This window comes from Pinus tabuliformis, chromosome 7 (genome assembly GCF_031772625.1).
Source record: "Pinus tabuliformis cultivar Carrire ecotype Pingquan chromosome 7, CPIR1, whole genome shotgun sequence".
Lineage (NCBI taxonomy): Eukaryota > Viridiplantae > Streptophyta > Pinopsida > Pinales > Pinaceae > Pinus > Pinus tabuliformis.
In genome coordinates this window covers 1106659718-1106663675 of record NC_142293.1, presented here as the reverse complement: position 1 = coordinate 1106663675, position 3958 = coordinate 1106659718, and positions in this window count along the sequence as shown.

The following is a 3958-nucleotide window of genomic DNA, read 5'->3' as shown; positions in this document are numbered from 1 at the left end:
AGTACAATAGACCCACATGTACTCCCTTTGTATGTCTATGAAAAACTGTTAGACAAAGAAATAACTTACCAAACTTTTGGGAAGGGCTTAACCAAGACCTTGAAAGATAGAAAAAAATCATTATGGCCACCCTTTCGCATCCATTGTGGTTCTTTTTGGTTGGCAAACTTCAACCATGCAAACAAAGAATTACTAAAATTAGAGAGCCTCAGGTTCCATACTCTGCCAAAGAGGCACTTTGACCCTGAGAAAGTAGCACAAAATGTTACTACAACACTAAAGGTAAAACCATATGTCCATGAAGCTCATGAATTCAATGATATTTTACAAACAACTGAATCATCGAACAAGAATTCGATTGGGTGAAGGCGAATTTTAACCCTGGTGACTTTGAAAGGTTTCAGGAATTCAGAAATCAAAGGCTCGAAACAATCCCATTGCATTTGTTAAGAGTTGATGACAAACCTACGCCCAATGTAACTATTAACAACGAAGGATCAAATTCTCGTATATAATCTCAGGTGAATACAAAAAAGGATACAGGGAAGACACAGGAAACAAAGACTACAGCGAAATCCAGTAGAAGGTCACCCGAGGAACAAGTCAAAAGTGACCTAACTAAGGATACCGGTCTCGAAATCAAAAGCATCGATTTGGAGCAAGAACGGGACCAGTTTAATAAAAAGCTCCAAGATACTCCCAAGACAACAGATGTCCCAGAAACCACATAATATCATACTCCATGGAAAACTCAGAAAATTTCAAAGTCGGAGCCAATGAATGAGCAAGGGACAAGTTCGCAGAATACAAAAATCATTCTTATATTGCCAATGTCTGAAATTATCCTAAAGGTTACAAAAATACCTCCTTTATATGTATTCTACAACCCATTTCATAAGGTTGTAGTAAGAAGACAGAGGAAAAGAAGCAGAGTAGAAACACTTGAAATCCCACCAGGGAATGAAGCAATGGATATAGTTTAGATGGATATTCCTTCAAACCCAGCTGACTGTCACAATTTACAGGGGCATATGCTACTGCCACCATGGATACAACCACTGAGGTATATGTTTTGTTAAGGGAAAGGGAAGAAAAGATAGCACAGCTCAAGCAACAATTAGAAATTGAGAAAGCAAATGTGAACAAGCAAGCCGCTGAACAAATAGCCCAATTACAACAGAGTATGGAAGTACTAAAGATAAGCCATGAAGTAGACATCTATGCAAAGAACATGAAAATCCAAGTGTTGCAAGAGGCCATGGCAAAATATAAATATATCCCTACTGTTGATGAATTCCTCAAAGAGGCATTCGAGCTAAACTCCATTATGTCAAAATAGCAAGATGTATTCTGCTAGAGAATGTCTCATATCACCCTTTATCTGATTACCAGTGATAAATTGACAGATAAGGAAATTGATTATAGAACCGAGTTTAATGACTTAAATACTAAGATCTCTAACTACATTGAATGACAAGAATCTGAAGAAGGAAGAAGCACTAATTTTCCAGAAATAGAAGAAACACACAAAGATATATTTTTCACAGATTGGGATGCGTGGATCAAGAAGGCAGAATTGGCAGTAGCAAGAGCAGCAGGAGTGGCTAAAAATATAATAAAAGTAGTCAATCACACTTTGCACACCACTAAATTGATAAAAGAAGGTAACCGAAAGTCACTGCGAGATTTGAATGACTTGGATAAAAACTAGAAGGAAAAGATGAAAATACAAAGGGAGGCGATCACAAAATTATCAAAGACTGACTATAAGGCATATTGGCAATTCCTTGTCAAACCTCACAACCAAATTATGACGTTGAATTGTTCACTCAATTCAACACAAGGGATGCTAACACCTCTTATAGATGTCATCTTCGTAGGATAGGTCAGAATGCAATTCGGGGCACCTCCTCAAGTGAAACTAATGGCCAATATATGCGACCTAAAGAAAAATCCGACAGACAAAAAGACATCTTTATAACCTTTGGTCATCAAATCACTTTTATTTTTAGAGTTAGTTTCTATTTAATCAGAAGGTTGTTTGAAACCTCCTCATATATTTTATATAATCTATTTTTGAACTTTAGTTAGATAGTATTTATATCCTTCTCATACATTTAGAGAAGGGTCCAGAATTTTATCAAAAACATTTGCAAAGAATGCACTTCTGTAAGTTTGTGAATGCCTTGATGAAATTATGGAACATGGTCATTACTTTTGAATATCAAACTACTTTCCTTTGTTGATGCACTACTGTATGCTTGGAGAATAATTTGATTTGAAGAAAGGAGCTGATCTATGTCATTAGTCAAATGAGCAGAACCTCACACATATGGTACTTTTATCTTGTATGATTAGTTCTGTTTTGTTAAATTAGTGATAACATTTCATTTTCATGAATTATATATGGAGTATGTTCTTTCTGTTATATGTTAATTGCACTACTATAATGTGCCTAACTGAAAGTATTTAGTTTCATATATGATCATTAAATATATGCAATATAGTTTATACATTTCTTTGACTAACTATTTAGTCAAAGAAATTATTTTTACAAGTTATCATCTATGTTTAATACGTAAATGATCTTTATTATCACATAGCAAACATTTATCTTTTTAGATCGCATATCACACAAAATACCCTGGGTTTATATTAGATTAAGTTAGTTAGAGATTTTCTTGCTAGAATAGGTCATTTAGTTATCATTATTCTTATTGCAATCGCTTGAAGATCACCCATTCTCATTTTCAAACCCATTCTGGGAAACTAGTCTCATCATCCCTAGTCAGAGCCACCACATTAAACGGAAAAGGAGTTGTCTTTAAGGTTCGGACCGGGTGGTTATCCCCCATGTTGGAGCAATAGAATTCTGAGGCCACAACACAACCATAGACTTTTATTTCAGCTATATTTCATGCTTCGTTATGATGATGTTACGATCTCTTGCTTTCAATCATATTCTTCTATGATGCCATCTCCTAACATGATGCATGATATCATGCATCTAATGATTCCTACCATGATAGTTATAATTTACAACAGAAAACTTGAAATAGAAACTTGAAAAGGACTAGGCGAGGAAGGCTATCTCAATCATAGTAGAGATCTTTTACTTCCTCCTCCTTGGATTTCTTCTTTTCAGCTTCTTCCATTTCTTGAGTGATATGGAATTCTTCCCTTCCTCTTTTGTTGTTTTCCTTCCTGAGCTTTGGACAATCTCTCTTGTAGTGCCCATATTTATGACAACCATAGCATTGAACCTTCGACATGTTCTTCTTGTTTTTCTAAGGGTCAAGCTTCCAAGACTTACCTTTTCTTCTAGCCATGGAAACAAATGGTTGAGCTTGCTTGCTTGATCCTACATCAATTTTTTCCTTTAGCCTAGTTTCTTCGATTTTGCACAATGACCATAGTTCATTGAATGGATTAGCTTCCTTCTTCCCATAGATGCTTGATGTGAAGTTACCCCATTCCTTTCGTAGTGCATTGAGCACTATGGTAGTCATTTCCTTTTTAGACATTATTTCTTCCAACTCTTGGAGCTGGTCTCTTATTTATAACACCCTCATAAAGTATGAGGTTATTCCTTCTTCTTTTGATATCTTCATCTTGTAGAGCTTGTGATTCTTCTTTTAGCGGTTCGACAATTAAACCCTTAACATGACCAACGACTTCATTTTCCATGAGGATCAAATATATCATCTTCTTCCATGCAAGAAAGTTTGACGACCCAGCCAATTTGTGGCTCTCCTTGCAATATGAAGTCATTTTGACATATTCAAATATAGAAATAAAAATACTTACATATCAAGTGAAGATACTCCTAGATGATGAAATCTTCAACTTTATTCCTTGATTTTGATGATGACATAGATAATAGAAGATGTCTTCTCGGTGAAGATGAATTTCTTCAAAAGTGATCCTTGGCTCAAAGGGATATCACATTGATTCCTTG